This window comes from Vipera ursinii (genome assembly GCF_947247035.1).
Source record: "Vipera ursinii genome assembly, chromosome: 5".
In the NCBI taxonomy this organism is placed as follows: Eukaryota; Metazoa; Chordata; class Lepidosauria; order Squamata; family Viperidae; genus Vipera; species Vipera ursinii.
Window position 1 is genome coordinate 88,995,014 of NC_139518.1, and position 24,586 is coordinate 89,019,599.

Below are 24,586 nucleotides of genomic sequence, written 5' to 3' on the forward strand. Positions count from 1 at the left end.
GCATAACTCATGGTTTTTTGGTCTTCGGTGAGCGAGGGGAACATGAATATGTGTTTGTTTTTCGAATTTGAGCTCTATCTGCAAAGGGCACTTTTCTTGCTAAAAGCAGTTTTTCCTAACAAATGCAAGATATAACATGGGCTATCTCCGCAAGGAGACATCAGATCTGCATAACTCATGGTTTTTTGGTCTTCGGTGAGCCGGGGGAACATGAATATGTGTTTGTTTTTCGAATTTGAGCTCTATCTGCAAAGGGCACTTTTCTTGCTAAAAGCAGTTTTTCCTAACAAATGCAAGATATAACATGGGCTATCTCCGCAAGGAGACATCAGATCTGCATAACTCATGGTTTTTTGGTCTTCGGTGAGCCGGGGGAACATGAATATGTGTTTGTTTTTCGAATTTGAGCTCTATCTGCAAAGGGCACTTTTCTTGCTAAAAGCAGTTTTTCCTAACAAATGCAAGATATAACATGGGCTATCTCCGCAAGGAGACATCAGATCTGCATAACTCATGGTTTTTTGGTCTTCGGTGAGCGAGGGGAACATGAAAATGTGTTTGTTTTTCGAATTTGAGCTCTATCTGCAAAGGGCACTTTTCTTGCTAAAAGCAGTTTTTCCTAACAAATGCAAGATATAACATGGGCTATCTCCGCAAGGAGACATCAGATCTGCATAACTCATGGTTTTTTGGTCTTCGGTGAGCCGGGGGAACATGAATATGTGTTTGTTTTTCGAATTTGAGCTCTATCTGCAAAGGGCACTTTTCTTGCTAAAAGCAGTTTTTCCTAACAAATGCAAGATATAACATGGGCTATCTCCGCAAGGAGACATCAGATCTACATAACTCATGGTTTTTTGGTCTTCGGTGAGCAGGGGGAACATGAATATGTGTTTGTTTTTCGAATTTGAGCTCTATCTGCAAAGGGCACTTTTCTTGCTAAAAGCAGTTTTTCCTAACAAATGCAAGATATAACATGGGCTATCTCCGCAAGGAGACATCAGATCTGCATAACTCATGGTTTTTTGGTCTTCGGTGAGCGAGGGGAACATGAATATGTGTTTGTTTTTCGAATTTGAGCTCTATCTGCAAAGGGCACTTTTCTTGCTAAAAGCAGTTTTTCCTAACAAATGCAAGATATAACATGGGCTATCTCCGCAAGGAGACATCAGATCTGCATAACTCATGGTTTTTTGGTCTTCGGTGAGCCGGGGGAACATGAATATGTGTTTGTTTTTCGAATTTGAGCTCTATCTGCAAAGGGCACTTTTCTTGCTAAAAGCAGTTTTTCCTAACAAATGCAAGATATAACATGGGCTATCTCCGCAAGGAGACATCAGATCTGCATAACTCATGGTTTTTTGGTCTTCGGTGAGCCGGGGGAACATGAATATGTGTTTGTTTTTCGAATTTGAGCTCTATCTGCAAAGGGCACTTTTCTTGCTAAAAGCAGTTTTTCCTAACAAATGCAAGATATAACATGGGCTATCTCCGCAAGGAGACATCAGATCTACATAACTCATGGTTTTTTGGTCTTCGGTGAGCAAGGGGAACATGAATATGTGTTTGTTTTTCGAATTTGAGCTCTATCTGCAAAGGGCACTTTTCTTGCTAAAAGCAGTTTTTCCTAACAAATGCAAGATATAACATGGGCTATCTCCGCAAGGAGACATCAGATCTGCATAACTCATGGTTTTTTGGTCTTCGGTGAGCGAGGGGAACATGAATATGTGTTTGTTTTTCGAATTTGAGCTCTATCTGCAAAGGGCACTTTTCTTGCTAAAAGCAGTTTTTCCTAACAAATGCAAGATATAACATGGGCTATGTCCGCAAGGAGACATCAGATCTGCATAACTCATGGTTTTTTGGTCTTCGGTGAGCCGGGGGAACATGAATATGTGTTTGTTTTTCGAATTTGAGCTCTATCTGCAAAGGTCACTTTTCTTGCTAAAAGCAGTTTTTCCTAACAAATGCAAGATATAACATGGGCTATCTCCGCAAGGAGACATCAGATCTGCATAACTCATGGTTTTTTGGTCTTCGGTGAGCGAGGGGAACATGAAAATGTGTTTGTTTTTCGAATTTGAGCTCTATCTGCAAAGGGCACTTTTCTTGCTAAAAGCAGTTTTTCCTAACAAATGCAAGATATAACATGGGCTATCTCCGCAAGGAGACATCAGATCTGCATAACTCATGGTTTTTTTGGTCTTCGGTGAGCCGGGGGAACATGAATATGTGTTTGTTTTTCGAATTTGAGCTCTATCTGCAAAGGGCACTTTTCTTGCTAAAAGCAGTTTTTCCTAACAAATGCAAGATATAACATGGGCTATCTCCGCAAGGAGACATCAGATCTGCATAACTCATGGTTTTTTGGTCTTCGGTGAGCGAGGGGAACATGAATATGTGTTTGTTTTTCGAATTTGAGCTCTATCTGCAAAGGGCACTTTTCTTGCTAAAAGCAGTTTTTCCTAACAAATGCAAGATATAACATGGGCTATCTCCGCAAGGAGACATCAGATCTACATAACTCATGGTTTTTTGGTCTTCGGTGAGCGAGGGGAACATGAATATGTGTTTGTTTTTCGAATTTGAGCTCTATCTGCAAAGGGCACTTTTCTTGCTAAAAGCAGTTTTTCCTAACAAATGCAAGATATAACATGGGCTATCTCCGCAAGGAGACATCAGATCTACATAACTCATGGTTTTTTGGTCTTCGGTGAGCGAGGGGAACATGAATATGTGTTTGTTTTTCGAATTTGAGCTCTATCTGCAAAGGGCACTTTTCTTGCTAAAAGCAGTTTTTCCTAACAAATGCAAGATATAACATGGGCTATCTCCGCAAGGAGACATCAGATCTGCATAACTCATGGTTTTTTGGTCTTCGTTGAGCGAGGGGAACATGAATATGTGTTTGTTTTTCGAATTTGAGCTCTATCTGCAAAGGGCACTTTTCTTGCTAAAAGCAGTTTTTCCTAACAAATGCAAGATATAACATGGGCTATCTCCGCAAGGAGACATCAGATCTGCATAACTCATGGTTTTTTGGTCTTCGGTGAGCCGGGGGAACATGAATATGTGTTTGTTTTTCGAATTTGAGCTCTATCTGCAAAGGGCACTTTTCTTGCTAAAAGCAGTTTTTCCTAACAAATGCAAGATATAACATGGGCTATCTCCGCAAGGAGACATCAGATCTGCATAACTCATGGTTTTTTGGTCTTCGGTGAGCCGGGGGAACATGAATATGTGTTTGTTTTTCGAATTTGAGCTCTATCTGCAAAGGGCACTTTTCTTGCTAAAAGCAGTTTTTCCTAACAAATGCAAGATATAACATGGGCTATCTCCGCAAGGAGACATCAAATCTACATAACTCATGGTTTTTTGGTCTTCGGTGAGCGAGGGGAACATGAATATGTGTTTGTTTTTCGAATTTGAGCTCTATCTGCAAAGGGCACTTTTCTTGCTAAAAGCAGTTTTTCCTAACAAATGCAAGATATAACATGGGCTATCTCCGCAAGGAGACATCAGATCTGCATAACTCATGGTTTTTTGGTCTTCGGTGAGCGAGGGGAACATGAATATGTGTTTGTTTTTCGAATTTGAGCTCTATCTGCAAAGGGCACTTTTCTTGCTAAAAGCAGTTTTTCCTAACAAATGCAAGATATAACATGGGCTATCTCCGCAAGGAGACATCAGATCTGCATAACTCATGGTTTTTTGGTCTTCGGTGAGCCGGGGGAACATGAATATGTGTTTGTTTTTCGAATTTGAGCTCTATCTGCAAAGGGCACTTTTCTTGCTAAAAGCAGTTTTTCCTAACAAATGCAAGATATAACATGGGCTATCTCCGCAAGGAGACATCAGATCTGCATAACTCATGGTTTTTTGGTCTTCGGTGAGCCGGGGGAACATGAATATGTGTTTGTTTTTCGAATTTGAGCTCTATATGCAAAGGGCACTTTTCTTGCTAAAAGCAGTTTTTCCTAACAAATGCAAGATATAACATGGGCTATCTCCGCAAGGAGACATAAGATCTGCATAACTCATGGTTTTTTGGTCTTCGGTGAGCGAGGGGAACATGAAAATGTGTTTGTTTTTCGAATTTGAGCTCTATCTGCAAAGGGCACTTTTCTTGCTAAAAGCAGTTTTTCCTAACAAATGCAAGATATAACATGGGCTATCTCCGCAAGGAGACATCAGATCTGCATAACTCATGGTTTTTTGGTCTTCGGTGAGCCGGGGGAACATGAATATGTGTTTGTTTTTCGAATTTGAGCTCTATCTGCAAAGGGCACTTTTCTTGCTAAAAGCAGTTTTTCCTAACAAATGCAAGATATAACATGGGCTATCTCCGCAAGGAGACATCAGATCTACATAACTCATGGTTTTTTGGTCTTCGGTGAGCCGGGGGAACATGAATATGTGTTTGTTTTTCGAATTTGAGCTCTATCTGCAAAGGGCACTTTTCTTGCTAAAAGCAGTTTTTCCTAACAAATGCAAGATATAACATGGGCTATCTCCGCAAGGAGACATCAGATCTGCATAACTCATGGTTTTTTGGTCTTCGGTGAGCGAGGGGAACATGAATATGTGTTTGTTTTTCGAATTTGAGCTCTATCTGCAAAGGGCACTTTTCTTGCTAAAGGCAGTTTTTCCTAACAAATGCAAGATATAACATGGGCTATCTCCGCAAGGAGACATCAGATCTGCATAACTCATGGTTTTTTGGTCTTCAGTGAGCGAGGGGAACATGAATATGTGTTTGTTTTTCGAATTTGAGCTCTATCTGCAAAGGGCACTTTTCTTGCTAAAAGCAGTTTTTCCTAACAAATGCAAGATATAACATGGGCTATCTCCGCAAGGAGACATCAGATCTACATAACTCATGGTTTTTTGGTCTTCGGTGAGCGAGGGGAACATGAATATGTGTTTGTTTTTCGAATTTGAGCTCTATCTGCAAAGGGCACTTTTCTTGCTAAAAGCAGTTTTTCCTAACAAATGCAAGATATAACATGGGCTATCTCCGCAAGGAGACATCAGATCTACATAACTCATGGTTTTTTGGTCTTCGGTGAGCGAGGGGAACATGAATATGTGTTTGTTTTTCGAATTTGAGCTCTATCTGCAAAGGGCACTTTTCTTGCTAAAAGCAGTTTTTCCTAACAAATGCAAGATATAACATGGGCTATCTCCGCAAGGAGACATCAGATCTGCATAACTCATGGTTTTTTGGTCTTCGGTGAGCCGGGGGAACATGAATATGTGTTTGTTTTTCGAATTTGAGCTCTATCTGCAAAGGGCACTTTTCTTGCTAAAAGCAGTTTTTCCTAACAAATGCAAGATATAACATGGGCTATCTCCGCAAGGAGACATCAGATCTGCATAACTCATGGTTTTTTGGTCTTCGGTGAGCGAGGGGAACATGAAAATGTGTTTGTTTTTCGAATTTGAGCTCTATCTGCAAAGGGCACTTTTCTTGCTAAAAGCAGTTTTTCCTAACAAATGCAAGATATAACATGGGCTATCTCCGCAAGGAGACATCAGATCTGCATAACTCATGGTTTTTTTGGTCTTCGGTGAGCCGGGGGAACATGAATATGTGTTTGTTTTTCGAATTTGAGCTCTATCTGCAAAGGGCACTTTTCTTGCTAAAAGCAGTTTTTCCTAACAAATGCAAGATATAACATGGGCTATCTCCGCAAGGAGACATCAGATCTGCATAACTCATGGTTTTTTGGTCTTCGGTGAGCAGGGGGAACATGAATATGTGTTTGTTTTTCGAATTTGAGCTCTATCTGCAAAGGGCACTTTTCATGCTAAAAGCAGTTTTTCCTAACAAATGCAAGATATAACATGGGCTATCTCCGCAAGGAGACATCAGATCTGCATAACTCATGGTTTTTTGGTCTTCGGTGAGCCGGGGGAACATGAATATGTGTTTGTTTTTCGAATTTGAGCTCTATCTGCAAAGGGCACTTTTCTTGCTAAAATCAGTTTTTCCTAACAAATGCAAGATATAACATGGGCTATCTCCGCAAGGAGACATCAGATCTACATAACTCATGGTTTTTTGGTCTTCGGTGAGCGAGGGGAACATGAATATGTGTTTGTTTTTCGAATTTGAGCTCTATCTGCAAAGGGCACTTTTCTTGCTAAAAGCAGTTTTTCCTAACAAATGCAAGATATAACATGGGCTATCTCCGCAAGGAGACATCAGATCTGCATAACTCATGGTTTTTTGGTCTTCGGTGAGCGAGGGGAACATGAATATGTGTTTGTTTTTCGAATTTGAGCTCTATCTGCAAAGGGCACTTTTCTTGCTAAAAGCAGTTTTTCCTAACAAATGCAAGATATAACATGGGCTATCTCCGCAAGGAGACATCAGATCTGCATAACTCATGGTTTTTTGGTCTTCGGTGAGCCGGGGGAACATGAATATGTGTTTATTTTTCGAATTTGAGCTCTATCTGCAAAGGGCACTTTTCTTGCTAAAAGCAGTTTTTCCTAACAAATGCAAGATATAACATGGGCTATCTCCGCAAGGAGACATCAGATCTGCATAACTCATGGTTTTTTTGGTCTTCGGTGAGCCGGGGGAACATGAATATGTGTTTGTTTTTCGAATTTGAGCTCTATCTGCAAAGGGCACTTTTCTTGCTAAAAGCAGTTTTTCCTAACAAATGCAAGATATAACATGGGCTATCTCCGCAAGGAGACATCAGATCTGCATAACTCATGGTTTTTTGGTCTTCGGTGAGCAGGGGGAACATGAATATGTGTTTGTTTTTCGAATTTGAGCTCTATCTGCAAAGGGCACTTTTCATGCTAAAAGCAGTTTTTCCTAACAAATGCAAGATATAACATGGGCTATCTCCGCAAGGAGACATCAGATCTGCATAACTCATGGTTTTTTGGTCTTCGGTGAGCCGGGGGAACATGAATATGTGTTTGTTTTTCGAATTTGAGCTCTATCTGCAAAGGGCACTTTTCTTGCTAAAATCAGTTTTTCCTAACAAATGCAAGATATAACATGGGCTATCTCCGCAAGGAGACATCAGATCTACATAACTCATGGTTTTTTGGTCTTCGGTGAGCGAGGGGAACATGAATATGTGTTTGTTTTTCGAATTTGAGCTCTATCTGCAAAGGGCACTTTTCTTGCTAAAAGCAGTTTTTCCTAACAAATGCAAGATATAACATGGGCTATCTCCGCAAGGAGACATCAGATCTGCATAACTCATGGTTTTTTGGTCTTCGGTGAGCGAGGGGAACATGAATATGTGTTTGTTTTTCGAATTTGAGCTCTATCTGCAAAGGGCACTTTTCTTGCTAAAAGCAGTTTTTCCTAACAAATGCAAGATATAACATGGGCTATCTCCGCAAGGAGACATCAGATCTGCATAACTCATGGTTTTTTGGTCTTCGGTGAGCCGGGGGAACATGAATATGTGTTTGTTTTTCGAATTTGAGCTCTATCTGCAAAGGGCACTTTTCTTGCTAAAAGCAGTTTTTCCTAACAAATGCAAGATATAACATGGGCTATCTCCGCAAGGAGACATCAGATCTGCATAACTCATGGTTTTTTGGTCTTCGGTGAGCCGGGGGAACATGAATATGTGTTTGTTTTTCGAATTTGAGCTCTATCTGCAAAGGGCACTTTTCTTGCTAAAAGCAGTTTTTCCTAACAAATGCAAGATATAACATGGGCTATCTCCGCAAGGAGACATCAGATCTGCATAACTCATGGTTTTTTGGTCTTCGGTGAGCCGGGGGAACATGAATATGTGTTTGTTTTTCGAATTTGAGCTCTATCTGCAAAGGGCACTTTTCTTGCTAAAAGCAGTTTTTCCTAACAAATGCAAGATATAACATGGGCTATCTCCGCAAGGAGACATCAGATCTGCATAACTCATGGTTTTTTGGTCTTCGGTGAGCGAGGGGAACATGAATATGTGTTTGTTTTTCGAATTTGAGCTCTATCTGCAAAGGGCACTTTTCTTGCTAAAAGCAGTTTTTCCTAACAAATGCAAGATATAACATGGGCTATCTCCGCAAGGAGACATCAGATCTACATAACTCATGGTTTTTTGGTCTTCGGTGAGCGAGGGGAACATGAATATGTGTTTGTTTTTCGAATTTGAGCTCTATCTGCAAAGGGCACTTTTCTTGCTAAAAGCAGTTTTTCCTAACAAATGCAAGATATAACATGGGCTATCTCTGCAAGGAGACATCAGATCTGCATAACTCATGGTTTTTTGGTCTTCGGTGAGCGAGGGGAACATGAATATGTGTTTGTTTTTCGAATTTGAGCTCTATCTGCAAAGGGCACTTTTCTTGCTAAAAGCAGTTTTTCCTAACAAATGCAAGATATAACATGGGCTATCTCCGCAAGGAGACATAAGATCTGCATAACTCATGGTTTTTTGGTCTTCGGTGAGCCGGGGGAACATGAATATGTGTTTGTTTTTCGAATTTGAGCTCTATCTGCAAAGGGCACTTTTCTTGCTAAAAGCAGTTTTTCCTAACAAATGCAAGATATAACATGGGCTATCTCCGCAAGGAGACATCAGATCTGCATAACTCATGGTTTTTTTGGTCTTCGGTGAGCCGGGGGAACATGAATATGTGTTTGTTTTTCGAATTTGAGCTCTATCTGCAAAGGGCACTTTTCTTGCTAAAAGCAGTTTTTCCTAACAAATGCAAGATATAACATGGGCTATCTCCGCAAGGAGACATCAGATCTGCATAACTCATGGTTTTTTGGTCTTCGGTGAGCGAGGGGAACATGAATATGTGTTTGTTTTTCGAATTTGAGCTCTATCTGCAAAGGGCACTTTTCTTGCTAAAAGCAGTTTTTCCTAACAAATGCAAGATATAACATGGGCTATCTCCGCAAGGAGACATCAGATCTGCATAACTCATGGTTTTTTGGTCTTCGGTGAGCCGGGGGAACATGAATATGTGTTTGTTTTTCGAATTTGAGCTCTATCTGCAAAGGGCACTTTTCTTGCTAAAAGCAGTTTTTCCTAACAAATGCAAGATATAACATGGGCTATCTCCGCAAGGAGACATCAGATCTGCATAACTCATGGTTTTTTGGTCTTCGGTGAGCGAGGGGAACATGAAAATGTGTTTGTTTTTCGAATTTGAGCTCTATCTGCAAAGGGCACTTTTCTTGCTAAAAGCAGTTTTTCCTAACAAATGCAAGATATAACATGGGCTATCTCCGCAAGGAGACATCAGATCTGCATAACTCATGGTTTTTTTGGTCTTCGGTGAGCCGGGGGAACATGAATATGTGTTTGTTTTTCGAATTTGAGCTCTATCTGCAAAGGGCACTTTTCTTGCTAAAAGCAGTTTTTCCTAACAAATGCAAGATATAACATGGGCTATCTCCGCAAGGAGACATCAGATCTGCATAACTCATGGTTTTTTGGTCTTCGGTGAGCAGGGGGAACATGAATATGTGTTCGTTTTTCGAATTTGAGCTCTATCTGCAAAGGGCACTTTTCATGCTAAAAGCAGTTTTTCCTAACAAATGCAAGATATAACATGGGCTATCTCCGCAAGGAGACATCAGATCTGCATAACTCATGGTTTTTTGGTCTTCGGTGAGCCGGGGGAACATGAATATGTGTTTGTTTTTCGAATTTGAGCTCTATCTGCAAAGGGCACTTTTCTTGCTAAAATCAGTTTTTCCTAACAAATGCAAGATATAACATGGGCTATCTCCGCAAGGAGACATCAGATCTACATAACTCATGGTTTTTTGGTCTTCGGTGAGCGAGGGGAACATGAATATGTGTTTGTTTTTCGAATTTGAGCTCTATCTGCAAAGGGCACTTTTCTTGCTAAAAGCAGTTTTTCCTAACAAATGCAAGATATAACATGGGCTATCTCCGCAAGGAGACATCAGATCTGCATAACTCATGGTTTTTTGGTCTTCGGTGAGCGAGGGGAACATGAATATGTGTTTGTTTTTCGAATTTGAGCTCTATCTGCAAAGGGCACTTTTCTTGCTAAAAGCAGTTTTTCCTAACAAATGCAAGATATAACATGGGCTATCTCCGCAAGGAGACATCAGATCTGCATAACTCATGGTTTTTTGGTCTTCGGTGAGCCGGGGGAACATGAATATGTGTTTGTTTTTCGAATTTGAGCTCTATCTGCAAAGGGCACTTTTCTTGCTAAAAGCAGTTTTTCCTAACAAATGCAAGATATAACATGGGCTATCTCCGCAAGGAGACATCAGATCTGCATAACTCATGGTTTTTTGGTCTTCGGTGAGCGAGGGGAACATGAAAATGTGTTTGTTTTTCGAATTTGAGCTCTATCTGCAAAGGGCACTTTTCTTGCTAAAAGCAGTTTTTCCTAACAAATGCAAGATATAACATGGGCTATCTCCGCAAGGAGACATCAGATCTGCATAACTCATGGTTTTTTTGGTCTTCGGTGAGCCGGGGGAACATGAATATGTGTTTGTTTTTCGAATTTGAGCTCTATCTGCAAAGGGCACTTTTCTTGCTAAAAGCAGTTTTTCCTAACAAATGCAAGATATAACATGGGCTATCTCCGCAAGGAGACATCAGATCTGCATAACTCATGGTTTTTTGGTCTTCGGTGAGCAGGGGGAACATGAATATGTGTTCGTTTTTCGAATTTGAGCTCTATCTGCAAAGGGCACTTTTCATGCTAAAAGCAGTTTTTCCTAACAAATGCAAGATATAACATGGGCTATCTCCGCAAGGAGACATCAGATCTGCATAACTCATGGTTTTTTGGTCTTCGGTGAGCCGGGGGAACATGAATATGTGTTTGTTTTTCGAATTTGAGCTCTATCTGCAAAGGGCACTTTTCTTGCTAAAATCAGTTTTTCCTAACAAATGCAAGATATAACATGGGCTATCTCCGCAAGGAGACATCAGATCTACATAACTCATGGTTTTTTGGTCTTCGGTGAGCGAGGGGAACATGAATATGTGTTTGTTTTTCGAATTTGAGCTCTATCTGCAAAGGGCACTTTTCTTGCTAAAAGCAGTTTTTCCTAACAAATGCAAGATATAACATGGGCTATCTCCGCAAGGAGACATCAGATCTGCATAACTCATGGTTTTTTGGTCTTCGGTGAGCGTGGGGAACATGAATATGTGTTTGTTTTTCGAATTTGAGCTCTATCTGCAAAGGGCACTTTTCTTGCTAAAAGCAGTTTTTCCTAACAAATGCAAGATATAACATGGGCTATCTCCGCAAGGAGACATCAGATCTGCATAACTCATGGTTTTTTGGTCTTCGGTGAGCCGGGGGAACATGAATATGTGTTTGTTTTTCGAATTTGAGCTCTATCTGCAAAGGGCACTTTTCTTGCTAAAAGCAGTTTTTCCTAACAAATGCAAGATATAACATGGGCTATCTCCGCAAGGAGACATCAGATCTGCATAACTCATGGTTTTTTGGTCTTCGGTGAGCGAGGGGAACATGAAAATGTGTTTGTTTTTCGAATTTGAGCTCTATCTGCAAAGGGCACTTTTCTTGCTAAAAGCAGTTTTTCCTAACAAATGCAAGATATAACATGGGCTATCTCCGCAAGGAGACATCAGATCTGCATAACTCATGGTTTTTTTGGTCTTCGGTGAGCCGGGGGAACATGAATATGTGTTTGTTTTTCGAATTTGAGCTCTATCTGCAAAGGGCACTTTTCTTGCTAAAAGCAGTTTTTCCTAACAAATGCAAGATATAACATGGGCTATCTCCGCAAGGAGACATCAGATCTGCATAACTCATGGTTTTTTGGTCTTCGGTGAGCAGGGGGAACATGAATATGTGTTTGTTTTTCGAATTTGAGCTCTATCTGCAAAGGGCACTTTTCATGCTAAAAGCAGTTTTTCCTAACAAATGCAAGATATAACATGGGCTATCTCCGCAAGGAGACATCAGATCTACATAACTCATGGTTTTTTGGTCTTCGGTGAGCGAGGGGAACATGAATATGTGTTTGTTTTTCGAATTTGAGCTCTATCTGCAAAGGGCACTTTTCTTGCTAAAAGCAGTTTTTCCTAACAAATGCAAGATATAACATGGGCTATCTCCGCAAGGAGACATCAGATCTGCATAACTCATGGTTTTTTGGTCTTCGGTGAGCGAGGGGAACATGAATATGTGTTTGTTTTTCGAATTTGAGCTCTATCTGCAAAGGGCACTTTTCTTGCTAAAAGCAGTTTTTCCTAACAAATGCAAGATATAACATGGGCTATCTCCGCAAGGAGACATCAGATCTGCATAACTCATGGTTTTTTGGTCTTCGGTGAGCCGGGGGAACATGAATATGTGTTTGTTTTTCGAATTTGAGCTCTATCTGCAAAGGGCACTTTTCTTGCTAAAAGCAGTTTTTCCTAACAAATGCAAGATATAACATGGGCTATCTCCGCAAGGAGACATCAGATCTGCATAACTCATGGTTTTTTGGTCTTCGGTGAGCCGGGGGAACATGAATATGTGTTTGTTTTTCGAATTTGAGCTCTATCTGCAAAGGGCACTTTTCTTGCTAAAAGCAGTTTTTCCTAACAAATGCAAGATATAACATGGGCTATCTCCGCAAGGAGACATCAGATCTGCATAACTCATGGTTTTTTGGTCTTCGGTGAGCCGGGGGAACATGAATATGTGTTTGTTTTTCGAATTTGAGCTCTATCTGCAAAGGGCACTTTTCTTGCTAAAAGCAGTTTTTCCTAACAAATGCAAGATATAACATGGGCTATCTCCGCAAGGAGACATCAGATCTGCATAACTCATGGTTTTTTGGTCTTCGGTGAGCCGGGGGAACATGAATATGTGTTTGTTTTTCGAATTTGAGCTCTATCTGCAAAGGGCACTTTTCTTGCTAAAAGCAGTTTTTCCTAACAAATGCAAGATATAACATGGGCTATCTCCGCAAGGAGACATCAGATCTGCATAACTCATGGTTTTTTGGTCTTCGGTGAGCCGGGGGAACATGAATATGTGTTTGTTTTTCGAATTTGAGCTCTATCTGCAAAGGGCACTTTTCTTGCTAAAAGCAGTTTTTCCTAACAAATGCAAGATATAACATGGGCTATCTCCGCAAGGAGACATCAGATCTGCATAACTCATGGTTTTTTGGTCTTCGGTGAGCGAGGGGAACATGAATATGTGTTTGTTTTTCGAATTTGAGCTCTATCTGCAAAGGGCACTTTTCTTGCTAAAAGCAGTTTTTCCTAACAAATGCAAGATATAACATGGGCTATCTCCGCAAGGAGACATCAGATCTACATAACTCATGGTTTTTTGGTCTTCGGTGAGCGAGGGGAACATGAATATGTGTTTGTTTTTCGAATTTGAGCTCTATCTGCAAAGGGCACTTTTCTTGCTAAAAGCAGTTTTTCCTAACAAATGCAAGATATAACATGGGCTATCTCAGCAAGGAGACATCAGATCTGCATAACTCATGGTTTTTTGGTCTTCGGTGAGCCGGGGGAACATGAATATGTGTTTGTTTTTCGAATTTGAGCTCTATCTGCAAAGGGCACTTTTCTTGCTAAAAGCAGTTTTTCCTAACAAATGCAAGATATAACATGGGCTATCTCCGCAAGGAGACATCAGATCTGCATAACTCATGGTTTTTTGGTCTTCGGTGAGCGAGGGGAACATGAAAATGTGTTTGTTTTTCGAATTTGAGCTCTATCTGCAAAGGGCACTTTTCTTGCTAAAAGCAGTTTTTCCTAACAAATGCAAGATATAACATGGGCTATCTCCGCAAGGAGACATCAGATCTGCATAACTCATGGTTTTTTTGGTCTTCGGTGAGCCGGGGGAACATGAATATGTGTTTGTTTTTCGAATTTGAGCTCTATCTGCAAAGGGCACTTTTCTTGCTAAAAGCAGTTTTTCCTAACAAATGCAAGATATAACATGGGCTATCTCCGCAAGGAGACATCAGATCTGCATAACTCATGGTTTTTTGGTCTTCGGTGAGCGAGGGGAACATGAAAATGTGTTTGTTTTTCGAATTTGAGCTCTATCTGCAAAGGGCACTTTTCTTGCTAAAAGCAGTTTTTCCTAACAAATGCAAGATATAACATGGGCTATCTCCGCAAGGAGACATCAGATCTGCATAACTCATGGTTTTTTTGGTCTTCGGTGAGCCGGGGGAACATGAATATGTGTTTGTTTTTCGAATTTGAGCTCTATCTGCAAAGGGCACTTTTCTTGCTAAAAGCAGTTTTTCCTAACAAATGCAAGATATAACATGGGCTATCTCCGCAAGGAGACATCAGATCTGCATAACTCATGGTTTTTTGGTCTTCGGTGAGCCGGGGGAACATGAATATGTGTTTGTTTTTCGAATTTGAGCTCTATCTGCAAAGGGCACTTTTCATGCTAAAAGCAGTTTTTCCTAACAAATGCAAGATATAACATGGGCTATCTCCGCAAGGAGACATCAGATCTGCATAACTCATGGTTTTTTGGTCTTCGGTGAGCCGGGGGAACATGAATATGTGTTTGTTTTTCGAATCTGAGCTCTATCTGCAAAGGGCACTTTTCTTGCTAAAATCAGTTTTTCCTAACAAATGCAAGATATAACATGGGCTATCTCCGCAAGGAGACATCAGATCTACATAACTCATGGTTTTTTGGTCTTCGGTGAGCGAGGGGAACATGAATATGTGTTTGTTTTTGAATTTGAGCTCTATCTGCAAAGGGCACTTTTCTTGCTAAAAGCAGTTTTTCCTAACAAATGCAAGATATAACATGGGCTATCTCCTCAAGGAGACATCAGATCTGCATAACTCATGGTTTTTTGGTCTTCGGTGAGCCGGGGGAACATGAATATGTGTTTGTTTTTCGAATTTGAGCTCTATCTGCAAAGGGCACTTTTCTTGCTAAAAGCAGTTTTTCCTAACAAATGCAAGATATAACATGGGCTATCTCCGCAAGGAGACATCAGATCTGCATAACTCATGGTTTTTTGGTCTTCGGTGAGCGAGGGGAACATGAATATGTGTTTGTTTTTCGAATTTGAGCTCTATCTGCAAAGGGCACTTTTCTTGCTAAAAGCAGTTTTTCCTAACAAATGCAAGATATAACATGGGCTATCTCCGCAAGGAGACATCAGATCTGCATAACTCATGGTTTTTTGGTCTTCGGTGAGCCGGGGGAACATGAATATGTGTTTGTTTTTCGAATTTGAGCTCTATCTGCAAAGGGCACTTTTCTTGCTAAAAGCAGTTTTTCCTAACAAATGCAAGATATAACATGGGCTATCTCCGCAAGGAGACATCAGATCTGCATAACTCATGGTTTTTTTGGTCTTCGGTGAGCCGGGGGAACATGAATATGTGTTTGTTTTTCGAATTTGAGCTCTATCTGCAAAGGGCACTTTTCTTGCTAAAAGCAGTTTTTCCTAACAAATGCAAGATATAACATGGGCTATCTCCGCAAGGAGACATCAGATCTGCATAACTCATGGTTTTTTGGTCTTCGGTGAGCCGGGGGAACATGAATATGTGTTTGTTTTTCGAATTTGAGCTCTATCTGCAAAGGGCACTTTTCATGCTAAAAGCAGTTTTTCCTAACAAATGCAAGATATAACATGGGCTATCTCCGCAAGGAGACATCAGATCTGCATAACTCATGGTTTTTTGGTCTTCGGTGAGTTGGGGGAACATGAATATGTGTTTGTTTTTCGAATTTGAGCTCTATCTGCAAAGGGCACTTTTCTTGCTAAAATCAGTTTTTCCTAACAAATGCAAGATATAACATGGGCTATCTCCGCAAGGAGACATCAGATCTACATAACTCATGGTTTTTTGGTCTTCGGTGAGCGAGGGGAACATGAATATGTGTTTGTTTTTCGAATTTGAGCTCTATCTGCAAAGGGCACTTTTCTTGCTAAAAGCAGTTTTTCCTTACAAATGCAAGATATAACATGGGCTATCTCCGCAAGGAGACATCAGATCTGCATAACTCATGGTTTTTTGGTCTTCGGTGAGCGAGGGGAACATGAATATGTGTTTGTTTTTCGAATTTGAGCTCTATCTGCAAAGGGCACTTTTCTTGCTAAAAGCAGTTTTTCCTAACAAATGCAAGATATAACATGGGGTATCTCCGCAAGGAGACATCAGATCTGCATAACTCATGGTTTTTTGGTCTTCGGTCAGCCGGGGGAACATGAATATGTGTTTGTTTTTCGAATTTGAGCTCTATCTGCAAAGGGCACTTTTCTTGCTAAAAGCAGTTTTTCCTAACAAATGCAAGATATAACATGGGCTATCTCCGCAAGGAGACATCAGATCTGCATAACTCATGGTTTTTTGGTCTTCGGTGAGCCGGGGGAACATGAATATGTGTTTGTTTTTCGAATTTGAGCTCTATCTGCAAAGGGCACTTTTCTTGCTAAAAGCAGTTTTTCCTAACAAATGCAAGATATAACATGGGCTATCTCCGCAAGGAGACATCAGATCTGCATAACTCATGGTTTTTTGGTCTTCGGTGAGCGAGGGGAACATGAAAATGTGTTTGTTTTTCGAATTTGAGCTCTATCTGCAAAGGGCACTTTTCTTGCTAAAAGCAGTTTTTCCTAACAAATGCAAGATATAACATGGGCTATCTCCGCAAGGAGACATCAGATCTACATAACTCATGGTTTTTTGGTCTTCGGTGAGCGAGGGGAACATGAATATGTGTTTGTTTTTCGAATTTGAGCTCTATCTGCAAAGGGCACTTTTCTTGCTAAAATCAGTTTTTCCTAACAAATGCAAGATATAACATGGGCTATCTCCGCAAGGAGACATCAGATCTACATAACTCATGGTTTTTTGGTCTTCGGTGAGCGAGGGGAACATGAATATGTGTTTGTTTTTCGAATTTGAGCTCTATCTGCAAAGGGCACTTTTCTTGCTAAAAGCAGTTTTTCCTTACAAATGCAAGATATAACATGGGCTATCTCCGCAAGGAGACATCAGATCTGCATAACTCATGGTTTTTTGGTCTTCGGTGAGCGAGGGGAACATGAATATGTGTTTGTTTTTCGAATTTGAGCTCTATCTGCAAAGGGCACTTTTCTTGCTAAAAGCAGTTTTTCCTAACAAATGCAAGATATAACATGGGGTATCTCCGCAAGGAGACATCAGATCTGCATAACTCATGGTTTTTTGGTCTTCGGTCAGCCGGGGGAACATGAATATGTGTTTGTTTTTCGAATTTGAGCTCTATCTGCAAAGGGCACTTTTCTTGCTAAAAGCAGTTTTTCCTAACAAATGCAAGATATAACATGGGCTATCTCCGCAAGGAGACATCAGATCTGCATAACTCATGGTTTTTTGGTCTTCGGTGAGCCGGGGGAACATGAATATGTGTTTGTTTTTCGAATTTGAGCTCTATCTGCAAAGGGCACTTTTCTTGCTAAAAGCAGTTTTTCCTAACAAATGCAAGATATAACATGGGCTATCTCCGCAAGGAGACATCAGATCTGCATAACTCATGGTTTTTTGGTCTTCGGTGAGCGAGGGGAACATGAAAATGTGTTTGTTTTTCGAATTTGAGCTCTATCTGCAAAGGGCACTTTTCTTGCTAAAAGCAGTTTTTCCTAACAAATGCAAGATATAACATGGGCTATCTCCGCAAGGAGACATCAGATCTGCATAACTCATGGTTTTTTGGTCTTCGGTGAGCCGGGGGAACATGAATATGTGTTTGTTTTTCGAATTTGAGCTCTATCTGCAAAGGGCACTTTTCTTGCTAAAAGCAGTTTTTCCTAACAAATGCAAGATATAACATGGGGTATCTCCGCAAGGAGACATCAGATCTGCATAACTCATGGTTTTTTGGTCTTCGGTCAGCCGGGGGAACATGAATATGTGTTTGTTTTTCGAATTTGAGCTCTATCTGCAAAGGGCACTTTTCTTGCTAAAAGCAGTTTTTCCTAACAAATGCAAGATATAACATGGGCTATCTCCGCAAGGAGACATCAGATCTGCATAACTCATGGTTTTTTGGTCTTCGGTGAGCCGGGGGAACATGAATATGTGTTTGTTTTTCGAATTTGAGCTCTATCTGCAAAGGGCACTTTTCTTGCTAAAAGCAGTTTTTCCTAACAAATGCAAGATATAACATGGGCTATCTCCGCAAGGAGACATCAGATCTGCATAACTCATGGTTTTTTGGTCTTCGGTGAGCGAGGGGAACATGAAAATGTGTTTGTTTTTCGAATTTGAGCTCTATCTGCAAAGGGCACTTTTCTTGCTAAAAGCAGTTTTTCCTAACAAATGCAAGATATAACATGGGCTATCTCCGCAAGGAGACATCAGATCTGCATAACTCATGGTTTTTTGGTCTTCGGTGAGCCGGGGGAACATGAATATGTGTTTGTTTTTCGAATTTGAGCTCTATCTGCAAAGGGCACTTTTCTTGCTAAAAGCAGTTTTTCCTAACAAATGCAAGATATAACATGGGCTATCTCCGCAAGGAGACATCAAATCTACATAACTCATGGTTTTTTGGTCTTCGGTGAGCGAGGGGAACATGAATATGTGTTTGTTTTTCGAATTTGAGCTCTATCTGCAAAGGGCACTTTTCTTGCTAAAATCAGTTTTTCCTAACAAATGCAAGATATAACATGGGCTATCTCCGCAAGGAGACATCAGATCTACATAACTCATGGTTTTTTGGTCTTCGGTGAGCGAGGGGAACATGAATATGTGTTTGTTTTTCGAATTTGAGCTCTATCTGCAAAGGGCACTTTTCTTGCTAAAAGCAGTTTTTCCTTACAAATGCAAGATATAACATGGGCTATCTCCGCAAGGAGACATCAGATCTGCATAACTCATGGTTTTTTGGTCTTCGGTGAGCGAGGGGAACATGAATATGTGTTTGTTTTTCGAATTTGAGCTCTATCTGCAAAGGGCACTTTTCTTGCTAAAAGCAGTTTTTCCTAACAAATGCAAGATATAACATGGGGTATCTCCGCAAGGAGACATCAGATCTGCATAACTCATGGTTTTTTGGTCTTCGGTCAGCCGGGGGAACATGAATATGTGTTTGTTTTTCGAATTTGAGCTCTATCTGCAAAGGGCACTTTTCTTGCTAAAAGCAGTTTTTCCTAACAAATGCAAGATATAACATGGGCTATCTCCGCAAGGAGACATCAGATCTGCATAACTCATGGTTTTTTGGTCTTCGGTGAGCCGGGGGAACATGAATATGTGTTTGTTTTTCGAATTTGAGCTCTATCTGCAAAGGGCACTTTTCTTGCTAAAAGCAGTTTTTCCTAACAAATGCAAGATATAACATGGGCTATCTCCGCAAGGAGACATCAGATCTGCATAACTCATGGTTTTTTGGTCTTCGGTGAGCGAGGGGAACATGAAAATGTGTTTGTTTTTCGAATTTGAGCTCTATCTGCAAAGGGCACTTTTCTTGCTAAAAGCAGTTTTTCCTAACAAATGCAAGATATAACATGGGCTATCTCCGCAAGGAGACATCAGATCTGCATAACTCATGGTTTTTTGGTCTTCGGTGAGCCGGGGGAACATGAATATGTGTTTGTTTTTCGAATTTGAGCTCTATCTGCAAAGGGCACTTTTCTTGCTAAAAGCAGTTTTTCCTAACAAATGCAAGATATAACATGGGGTATCTCCGCAAGGAGACATCAGATCTGCATAACTCATGGTTTTTTGGTCTTCGGTCAGCCGGGGGAACATGAATATGTGTTTGTTTTTCGAATTTGAGCTCTATCTGCAAAGGGCACTTTTCTTGCTAAAAGCAGTTTTTCCTAACAAATGCAAGATATAACATGGGCTATCTCCGCAAGGAGACATCAGATCTGCATAACTCATGGTTTTTTGGTCTTCGGTGAGCGAGGGGAACATGAAAATGTGTTTGTTTTTCGAATTTGAGCTCTATCTGCAAAGGGCACTTTTCTTGCTAAAAGCAGTTTTTCCTAACAAATGCAAGATATAACATGGGCTATCTCCGCAAGGAGACATCAGATCTGCATAACTCATGGTTTTTTGGTCTTCGGTGAGCCGGGGGAACATGAATATGTGTTTGTTTTTCGAATTTGAGCTCTATCTGCAAAGGGCACTTTTCTTGCTAAAAGCAGTTTTTCCTAACAAATGCAAGATATAACATGGGCTATCTCCGCAAGGAGACATCAAATCTACATAACTCATGGTTTTTTGGTCTTCGGTGAGCGAGGGGAACATGAATATGTGTTTGTTTTTCGAATTTGAGCTCTATCTGCAAAGGGCACTTTTCTTGCTAAAAGCAGTTTTTCCTAACAAATGCAAGATATAACATGGGCTATCTCCGCAAGGAGACATCAGATCTGCATAACTCATGGTTTTTTGGTCTTCGGTGAGCGAGGGGAACATGAATATGTGTTTGTTTTTCGAATTTGAGCTCTATCTGCAAAGGGCACTTTTCTTGCTAAAAGCAGTTTTTCCTAACAAATGCAAGATATAACATGGGCTATCTCCGCAAGGAGACATCAGATCTGCATAACTCATGGTTTTTTGGTCTTCGGTGAGCCGGGGGAACATGAATATGTGTTTGTTTTTCGAATTTGAGCTCTATCTGCAAAGGGCACTTTTCTTGCTAAAAGCAGTTTTTCCTAACAAATGCAAGATATAACATGGGCTATCTCCGCAAGGAGACATCAGATCTGCATAACTCATGGTTTTTTGGTCTTCGGTGAGCCGGGGGAACATGAATATGTGTTTGTTTTTCGAATTTGAGCTCTATCTGCAAAGGGCACTTTTCTTGCTAAAAGCAGTTTTTCCTAACAAATGCAAGATATAACATGGGCTATCTCCGCAAGGAGACATCAGATCTGCATAACTCATGGTTTTTTGGTCTTCGGTGAGCGAGGGGAACATGAAAATGTGTTTGTTTTTCAAATTTGAGCTCTATCTGCAAAGGGCACTTTTCTTGCTAAAAGCAGTTTTTCCTAACAAATGCAAGATATAACATGGGCTATCTCCGCAAGGAGACATCAGATCTGCATAACTCATGGTTTTTTGGTCTTCGGTGAGCCGGGGGAACATGAATATGTGTTTGTTTTTCGAATTTGAGCTCTATCTGCAAAGGGCACTTTTCTTGCTAAAAGCAGTTTTTCCTAACAAATGCAAGATATAACATGGGCTATCTCCGCAAGGAGACATCAGATCTACATAACTCATGGTTTTTTGGTCTTCGGTGAGCGAGGGGAACATGAATATGTGTTTGTTTTTCGAATTTGAGCTCTATCTGCAAAGGGCACTTTTCTTGCTAAAAGCAGTTTTTCCTAACAAATGCAAGATATAACATGGGCTATCTCCGCAAGGAGACATCAGATCTACATAACTCATGGTTTTTTGGTCTTCGGTGAGCGAGGGGAACATGAATATGTGTTTGTTTTTCGAATTTGAGCTCTATCTGCAAAGGGCACTTTTCTTGCTAAAAGCAGTTTTTCCTAACAAATGCAAGATATAACATGGGCTATCTCCGCAAGGAGACATCAGATCTGCATAACTCATGGTTTTTTGGTCTTCGGTGAGCCGAGGGAACATGAATATGTGTTTGTTTTTCGAATTTGAGCTCTATCTGCAAAGGTCACTTTTCTTGCTAAAAGCAGTTTTTCCTAACAAATGCAAGATATAACATGGGCTATCTCCGCAAGGAGACATCAGATCTGCATAACTCATGGTTTTTTGGTCTTCGGTGAGCGAGGGGAACATGAAAATGTGTTTGTTTTTCGAATTTGAGCTCTATCTGCAAAGGGCACTTTTCTTGCTAAAAGCAGTTTTTCCTAACAAATGCAAGATATAACATGGGCTATCTCCGCAAGGAGACATCAGATCTGCATAACTCATGGTTTTTTGGTCTTCGGTGAGCCGGGGGAACATGAATATGTGTTTGTTTTTCGAATTTGAGCTCTATCTGCAAAGGGCACTTTTCTTGCTAAAAGCAGTTTTTCCTAACAAATGCAAGATATAACATGGGGTATCTCCGCAAGGAGACATCAGATCTGCATAACTCATGGTTTTTTGGTCTTCGGTCAGCCGGGGGAACATGAATATGTGTTTGTTTTTCGAATTTGAGCTCTATCTGCAAAGGGCACTTTTCTTGCTAAAAGCAGTTTTTCCTAACAAATGCAAGATATAACATGGGCTATCTCCGCAAGGAGACATCAGATCTGCATAACTCATGGTTTTTTGGTCTTCGGTGAGCGAGGGGAACATGAAAATGTGTTTGTTTTTCGAATTTGAGCTCTATCTGCAAAGGGCACTTTTCTTGCTAAAAGCAGTTTTTCCTAACAAATGCAAGATATAACATGGGCTATCTCCGCAAGGAGACATCAGATCTGCATAACTCATGGTTTTTTGGTCTTCGGTGAGCCGGGGGAACATGAATATGTGTTTGTTTTTCGAATTTGAGCTCTATCTGCAAAGGGCACTTTTCTTGCTAAAAGCAGTTTTTCCTAACAAATGCAAGATATAACATGGGCTATCTCCGCAAGGAGACATCAAATCTACATAACTCATGGTTTTTTGGTCTTCGGTGAGCGAGGGGAACATGAATATGTGTTTGTTTTTCGAATTTGAGCTCTATCTGCAAAGGGCACTTTTCTTGCTAAAAGCAGTTTTTCCTAACAAATGCAAGATATAACATGGGCTATCTCCGCAAGGAGACATCAGATCTGCATAACTCATGGTTTTTTGGTCTTCGGTGAGCGAGGGGAACATGAATATGTGTTTGTTTTTCGAATTTGAGCTCTATCTGCAAAGGGCACTTTTCTTGCTAAAAGCAGTTTTTCCTAACAAATGCAAGATATAACATGGGCTATCTCCGCAAGGAGACATCAGATCTGCATAACTCATGGTTTTTTGGTCTTCGGTGAGCCGGGGGAACATGAATATGTGTTTGTTTTTCGAATTTGAGCTCTATCTGCAAAGGGCACTTTTCTTGCTAAAAGCAGTTTTTCCTAACAAATGCAAGATATAACATGGGCTATCTCCGCAAGGAGACATCAGATCTGCATAACTCATGGTTTTTTGGTCTTCGGTGAGCCGGGGGAACATGAATATGTGTTTGTTTTTCGAATTTGAGCTCTATCTGCAAAGGGCACTTTTCTTGCTAAAAGCAGTTTTTCCTAACAAATGCAAGATATAACATGGGCTATCTCCGCAAGGAGACATCAGATCTGCATAACTCATGGTTTTTTGGTCTTCGGTGAGCGAGGGGAACATGAAAATGTGTTTGTTTTTCAAATTTGAGCTCTATCTGCAAAGGGCACTTTTCTTGCTAAAAGCAGTTTTTCCTAACAAATGCAAGATATAACATGGGCTATCTCCGCAAGGAGACATCAGATCTGCATAACTCATGGTTTTTTGGTCTTCGGTGAGCCGGGGGAACATGAATATGTGTTTGTTTTTCGAATTTGAGCTCTATCTGCAAAGGGCACTTTTCTTGCTAAAAGCAGTTTTTCCTAACAAATGCAAGATATAACATGGGCTATCTCCGCAAGGAGACATCAGATCTACATAACTCATGGTTTTTTGGTCTTCGGTGAGCGAGGGGAACATGAATATGTGTTTGTTTTTCGAATTTGAGCTCTATCTGCAAAGGGCACTTTTCTTGCTAAAAGCAGTTTTTCCTAACAAATGCAAGATATAACATGGGCTATCTCCGCAAGGAGACATCAGATCTACATAACTCATGGTTTTTTGGTCTTCGGTGAGCGAGGGGAACATGAATATGTGTTTGTTTTTCGAATTTGAGCTCTATCTGCAAAGGGCACTTTTCTTGCTAAAAGCAGTTTTTCCTAACAAATGCAAGATATAACATGGGCTATCTCCGCAAGGAGACATCAGATCTGCATAACTCATGGTTTTTTGGTCTTCGGTGAGCCGAGGGAACATGAATATGTGTTTGTTTTTCGAATTTGAGCTCTATCTGCAAAGGTCACTTTTCTTGCTAAAAGCAGTTTTTCCTAACAAATGCAAGATATAACATGGGCTATCTCCGCAAGGAGACATCAGATCTGCATAACTCATGGTTTTTTGGTCTTCGGTGAGCGAGGGGAACATGAAAATGTGTTTGTTTTTCGAATTTGAGCTCTATCTGCAAAGGGCACTTTTCTTGCTAAAAGCAGTTTTTCCTAACAAATGCAAGATATAACATGGGCTATCTCCGCAAGGAGACATCAGATCTGCATAACTCATGGTTTTTTTGGTCTTCGGTGAGCCGGGGGAACATGAATATGTGTTTGTTTTTCGAATTTGAGCTCTATCTGCAAAGGGCACTTTTCTTGCTAAAAGCAGTTTTTCCTAACAAATGCAAGATATAACATGGGCTATCTCCGCAAGGAGACATCAGATCTGCATAACTCATGGTTTTTTGGTCTTCGGTGAGCCGGGGGGAACATGAATATGTTTGTTTTTCGAATTTGAGCTCTATCTGCAAAGGGCACTTTTCTTGCTAAAAGCAGTTTTTCCTAACAAATGCAAGATATAACATGGGCTATCTCCTCAAGGAGACATCAGATCTGCATAACTCATGGTTTTTTGGTCTTCGGTGAGCGGGGGGAACATGAATA